At 37.1% G+C, this 6,871-nt stretch overlaps 1 long non-coding RNA gene across 2 annotated transcripts in view; it reads left to right on the forward strand.

Moving 5' to 3' along the window:
- The window catches only part of LOC140624518 (uncharacterized), a 72,790-nt gene extending 67,153 nt beyond the window's left edge, over nt 1–5,637 (forward strand). For both annotated transcript variants that reach the window (XR_012023983.1, XR_012023982.1), the window contains exon 4: nt 5,021–5,637. This is a non-coding gene — a long non-coding RNA (uncharacterized lncRNA). The remainder of the gene's footprint in view (nt 1–5,020) is intronic.
- Nucleotides 5,638–6,871: the final 1,234 nt, after the last annotated feature.

Genomic DNA, 6,871 nt, shown 5'->3' on the forward strand with positions numbered 1-6,871 from the left:
TTTATATTCTTTGCCTAATCTTGAAAACACAATTATATACAATGTTGGATTTCAATGCAGGAAGGATCTACAGGACTAATAAAGGGTGAGGGTATAGCCAGTGAGTCAAGAAGTAGGCCCAGGTTTGGTGGTGGTGGTGGTGGTGGTAGTGACGGTGATAGGGCTGTGAGGAAGGGGTTGTCATTTTTATACCTTTCAGCTTGGAGCGGAGGCCATGACACATAATACATTACATACAATTTCCCTGGAGCCTGGATATCAATCAGAGAAGAAAAACAAAAATCTAGAGATCCTCCTACTAGTGCTGCTCACAGCTCCATATTTCCTTTCCATTTACCTCCACCTGAATGAAAACTGAACTGCTCTTACAATTATCCCACCCTTCAGAGATAAGGATGGGATTTAATGAGATCTAAACAAGATCTAATTGAACGGTGAAAGGATCAAAGAAGAATGAATTCTTATTCAGGAGAGGAAAAAGTTAAGGAACTCTCATTCAGAATACATTTATTTCCTGTATTTTGCATATATTAGAATGCTATCAGCGTTAACAAAATATTTATATTACTTACATATAAAATGAATTTTATTTTATATACTATTCTTATATCCAAAGTTATTAAAGTTTTCCATTTATCTTCATAATTTATTTGTTGATGATTTTCTTTGCTATTTAAACAGTTATATTATCTACAAATAATGACAGTGTCCTAGTTTATTTCCAATCCTCACAGGTTTTATTAGTCTTACAATACTGGCTAAGATTTCTTGAACAATGTTGAAATTGTGACAATAGATATTACCTTCTGATGAAAGAGAATTTTAAAATGATTTAAGAATAGTTGTTCTAAAAAAGAGAATAATTGTTCTAGGTTTATGTTAGACATTCTTTATGAAGGTAAAAAAAAAATTCTATTGCAGTTTGCCAAAATCTTTTATAGTGAGTGGCTATTGAATTTTGTCATTTTTTTTCATCTACTGAGATGATATGCTAATATAAATGACATTAAATGATTTTATGATATCAAACTGCCATTCCATTTTTGGGATAAATCAACATCAGTTTAGATGTATTTATCTTTGATATGCTCTACATACAGTTTGCTAATATTTTTGAGTGTTTTTATCTACATTACTGGTGAGATTAAAATTTCCACTTTATTATTTTTTTTTCTAACCACTGTTAGGTTATGTAAGTACCTAAGAAAAATTTTTAGAATTTTACTCTTCTTCTATAATTCAGAAATTTTGCATAAGACTGAAATTGCTTTTTCTTCAAAAATTTCAAAAAATATGGGGCACCTGGGTGGCTCAGATGGTTAAGGTCTGCCTTCAGCTCAGGTCATGATTTCCAGGTCCTGGGATCAAGCCCTGTGTCTGGCTCCCTACTCAGTGGGGAGTCTGCTTCTCCCTCTCCCTTTGCCTCTCCCTGTTTGTGTTCTGTCTCTATCTCTGTCTCTGTCTCTCTCTCTCTCTCTCAATGAATAAATAAAAAATCTTTTAAAAATATTTGATAAAATATGGATCTAGTGGTTTCTTTGGGCTAAGGTTTTGAATATAAATTCAATTTATTTAATGTTTATAGAACTACCTTGCCTTGACATTCTCTTTGACCTTTTATCAGCTTTATGTTAAATTATATTTTCTTCAAAATTTTTCCAGTTATTAAAAGTTTTAATATTCATTGCTTTATAGCTGTTTATGATATTCCTCTCACTCTTTACTGCTGCTATATCTGTAGTTTGACTCCTTTAAAGACCCTACTGTTTTGCTTATTTTTGTCTTTTCTACCTTTTTCCAGATCAGTCTTATTAGAGATTGATCTATTTTACCAGGTTTTACAGAGAAATAAGTTTTTTTCTTCCTGAGTCCTTTCCATATTTTATTTTCTAATTTGTTAATTCCTTCTCTTAACTTTTGCATATCCTTACTTCCAATTGCTTTGTGCTCATTTCCTTACAATTTTCCTAACTTCTCTATTCAAATTTTCTTTTTAAGCATACAATTTAACATTTGAGAATTTAGGACTCCTTCACCCCACAAATTACAATAGGTAGTATTTAAATTACTAGCGAATTCTAATAATTTTTAATTTTAATTGCTAAATTTCTTGGCCTATCAATTATTTAGGTGTGTGTTCCTTACAAATATATTACTTCTATATATGTTTTCAAGTTCTAATATAAATGCATTTGAATGGAGAACTGGTGTGATCAGATCTGCATTTGAATTTTGTTGAAAATCACTTTATTATCAAGGTAATGGGAAATTTGTTAAAAGTTTCAGTTATACAATATAATTTTTTTTAAGATTTTATTCATTTATTCATGAGAAACACACACACAGAGAGAGAGAGAGAGAGAGGCAGAGACATAAACAGAGGGAGAAGCAGGCTCCATGCAGGAAGCCTGATGTGGGACTTGATCCCGGGGCTCCAGGATCACACCCGGAGGCGAAGAGCTGAAGATACTCACTCAACTGCCGAGCCACCTAGGTGTCCCAAAAATTTAATACAAACTTGAAAAACATTGAAGATTAAAAATTAATAAAAGGCAACAAGCCTAGAAATATATCCCCTAGAATAGCCAAGAAAATATTAGAAAATACAGTAGTCCCCTTTATCTGAGGAAGACAAATTCCAGGCTTCCCCCTCCCCCGTGGATGTCTGAAACTGCAGTTAGTACCAAATCCTATATATACTATGTTTTTCCTATATATACATACCTATGATAAAGGTTAATTTATAAATTAGGCATGATAAGGCCTTAACAGTAAGTAATACTAGAACAATTATAACACTCTACCATTATAAGAGCTATGTGAATGTGGCCTTGCTCAAAATATCTTATTGTACTATATTCACCCTTTTTGTGATGAGATGAGATGATAAAATGCCTACATGATGAACCCAAGTGATGTGAATATGTGGGCACCATGTCGTAGCGTTAGGGTACTATCTTCTGATATGTCAGGATGATATCTGTTTCCTTGGTTGACTGCCAGTAATTGAAACTAAGGAAAGGAAGACTTCAGATGAGGGAGGACTACTGTAATTATAGCGAGAGCTTGAAAATCTGGGCTTTAGGGCAGTCTGAGTGGCGCGGCGGCTTAGTCCCGCCTTTGGCCCAGGGCCTGATCCTGGAGACCCGGAATCGAGTCCCGCGTTGGGCTCCCTGCATGGAGTCTGCTTCTTCTCTCCTGTGTCTCTGCCTCTCTCTCTTTCTCTGTGTATTTATTCTCATGAATAAATAAATAAAATCTTCAAAAAGAAATCCAAGCTTTAAAGTAAAGCATGAAGATAATTTAAATAGCTTAGTACCCCCACCAGAATAAACAACATAGTTAACTGAAGAAAAAAGAAGAATCCAAAGAAATATATCCAAAACATCTGAACAAGTATAAAAGTTTGATATGTGATTGAAGTGAAAGGTTAAGCCCTTCGAAAATATTGCTAAATAGAATTTTATTAGATGACTTATATAATTAGGATATTATAAACAATAGTTGGAATACACTAATAGAAAAAATTGGTTAAATAATTGGGTAAAAAGCACACAATTTGATTTGTACTTTTTCCCATGCTATATTCCCAAATAGATTTTAGGTCAAAGTGCCAAAAATAACAATTAAGAAAATAATATAAGTAGAAGAAAATATGAGTATTTTCTAAGCAGAGCAACAAAAGCAGATAATCATAAAGGAAACTCACATAAACTATCAGGATTGGTCTGAGAGCTGTTAATATACTGTGGCTCTTATCACAAGTAAACATAAAGCAAGCATTAATCCTGAATTTAAAATAATATAATATAAAATAACATAACCAATGAGGGTTGGGTGGCTCAGTTGGTTAAGGCTCCAACTCTTGGTTTTGCCTCAGGTCATGATCTCATGGGTCATGAGATGGATCCCACAGTAGGGCTCCACACTCAGTGGGCAGTCCACCTGAAAGTGCTCTCTCTCTGTCCCTCCCCCAACTCAAGCATGTGTGTGCACTTTATCTCTCCCTCTCCCTCTAAGATAAAGAAATCTTTTTCAAAAAAATAAAATAACCAATGAACTTAATAGTGCTAAATCCAATGATCAGTCTATCTTATTTACTTATCAGCAACATTTTAAATAATCAATCACTCTTATTCCCCAAAATACTTTCTCCACTTGGGTGACACACTCTTCCGGTTTTCACCCTACCTTACTCGGTTCTTCTTCTCAGGCTCCATTGTTGGCAGATTCCCCAATATATCTAAGCTATGGGTCCCAGATGATCTGCCTATCATTCTACCCCTCAAATCTCTCCTATGATTCTGACCCAAATTCATTCTATTTCAATCACCCCAAACATCTCTAGCCTTTGCCTTTGACCTCCTTCTTCTTGGAATGACCCTGCCAAGGTACCTGAAAAAGTTATTCCTTTACCTTCTTCAAGGAATTACAGTGGCGTCCCTGGCTACCTACATAAAGTGGCACCCTTTTTCCATGCTCCCTTAATTTGCTTTAGTGTCCTTCATGACACTCACCAATTGATCTGCTTATTTCATGTTTATTTATTATATGTCTTCTCACTCCAACCTTCATTAAAACTATTGCTCCATGACAGTGAGAATTCATGGATCCGTCCTCTGTGTATGACAATTAGTAGGCACTCTATGAAAGATAACTGAATTCATGAATAAATGAATGAACATAGTATATGTCCAATTATTATTGAATGATGCAATCAATCCTGTTCTCTTGTAAGTTTCTATAGCACTTAAAGTCTGTATCATGTCAGTTAGAAGCTAATTATAAAGTTTTTTGTCGATGGTTACCAGTTTAAACTCATATGCAGAAACCATATTTTAAGTTTCTCTTACATTTGCCACAGTACTTGAATTACTTCTCAAATACTGGCAGGTGCTCATAAAATCTTGTCTATAGATTAAAATACTCATTGATAACATGGATCTAAAAGCTCCCCCCAAAATGTAATAGATTTGCTGATATTTCCCTTTCTCCTTCTGCAATTTTTTTTTTAACACAGCTAAGAAATAATCACATTGGGAATCTTCACTTCTCAGTTCTCCTGTGTCCTATGCAAAAGAAGCCTTAGTGAAGTGAAAGGAGCAAAAAGGCAGAAGAGGGGAAGCCAGAATTGGAATTCCTACTGCATGAGCAAATCTTTTGGGTTTGCCCTGGGGTACTGTTGTTTAATTAAACATCAGGTAATAGCAATATCTTGAGCTTCCTTCCAGTTAGAATATTTAATTCAATTGGGATGAGGCAATGTGGACTTCAAAGGGAATTAACACATCATATAGATTAAACATAAGATTTGAGCATTTTAGAAATTCAGCAATTTGGTATACGACCAGAAAAATATTACAAGCTTGAATAACCACAAATGATGTTGTAATATAAACATGCAGAAAGGATCCTAAGAGTTTATTTTATTTACTTCAATGTAAAAAAGAAGTTTCCCTCATTTTGTTGCCTTTTCTTGAATTTAATGTACCCCTCACCCATACATGTTACCTAATATGTGACCCAGCAGTTCAGCACTGTAACTTACCCCGTCTGTCTCCTTGTCAAAGACACAGAATACTCTTTCACGGGAACATTTTACTCAAAAACATGTATCAAGTCACCTTTCAACCTTGTCTTCTCCAAGCTAAACTATGTCAACTGTTTTATCTTCCCTTCACAGATTTTGCTCTCTACTGTAGTAATTTTTATAAGTCCTCCCTACTATTTCTTTCTTTCTTAAATGCCTAGAAATTTAGCATCCAATAATGGGACACATTTATTTCAGAGGGCTTAAATGGTGCACAATATTACAGAAAAGCAGCAAGAGCTCTGACCTAAGAAATGAAAAGCCTGGATTCTGGTGCCTTCTTAATTACCCACCAGAGTCGCCTTGGAGAAAGGATTTACCACCCTGAGCCTTAATTTCTCCAAATTTTAAAAACCAGGGAAATATACCACTTTACCTAATGGGGTCTTTGACTGGGGTAGGAGAATGCATCACAAAATATAAAGCGTTTTGTAACTATTTATGTCCTGTCAACCAGACTAAAAGGAAATTTTCTCCACTAAAGAAAAGCTACAAGATTTTTTACACACTAATGTCATTGCAGGACGCCGAATTTCTGCTTTTTTTTTTTAGGAGAGTTGAAAACTATTAAATATGATTTTTGAGCCTGTTTACCAGGGCATCTTTTTAAATGTATATTGTGCTATTCACGTCTTTATCAGATAAAGTAATGGGGAGCAGAGGAAGACAGTAAAAAAATGACTAGGTAACTGCTTGTCTTGGTTTAAACTCTTCGGGTTCAAAATGTTACCGAGTTTCAACTCTGTGAAATTAACCCGAACCGGGTATATCCGGCGGGGTGCACGGGGTATCGGGCGGGAAACAGTCTCCTCGCGGAACCGGTGTTTGGTGCCTGATTTCCTTCCGAGCCAACTGCGTCCCCGCCTGCGCGCCGCGGGGGCCTGGAGCCCGGGACTTGCCCTCCGCAGCCATCCGCAGCCCGCGCCGCGCGCCCCGCACCCCGCGCACACCCACCCACACCCCGCGCACCCCGCGCACACCCACCCACACCCCGCGCACCTCGCGCACACCCACCCACACCCCGCACACCCCCGCACCCCGAGCACACCCGCACCCCGCGCACACCCACACCCACACCCCGCGCACCTCCGCACCCCGCGCACACCCACCCACACCCCGCGCACCTGGCGCACACCCACCCACACCCCGCGCACACCCGCACCCCGCGCACACACCCTCTCGTGTTTACACATTGTTTCTCTTAATGTTATCAAATGAAGCATTTTCCCATGTCTTTTTTCTCCCTGACTTAAAACATCTGAAATTTAAAAACCTATTTTC

Source organism: Canis lupus, chromosome 34 (genome assembly GCF_048164855.1).
Source record: "Canis lupus baileyi chromosome 34, mCanLup2.hap1, whole genome shotgun sequence".
Lineage (NCBI taxonomy): Eukaryota > Metazoa > Chordata > Mammalia > Carnivora > Canidae > Canis > Canis lupus.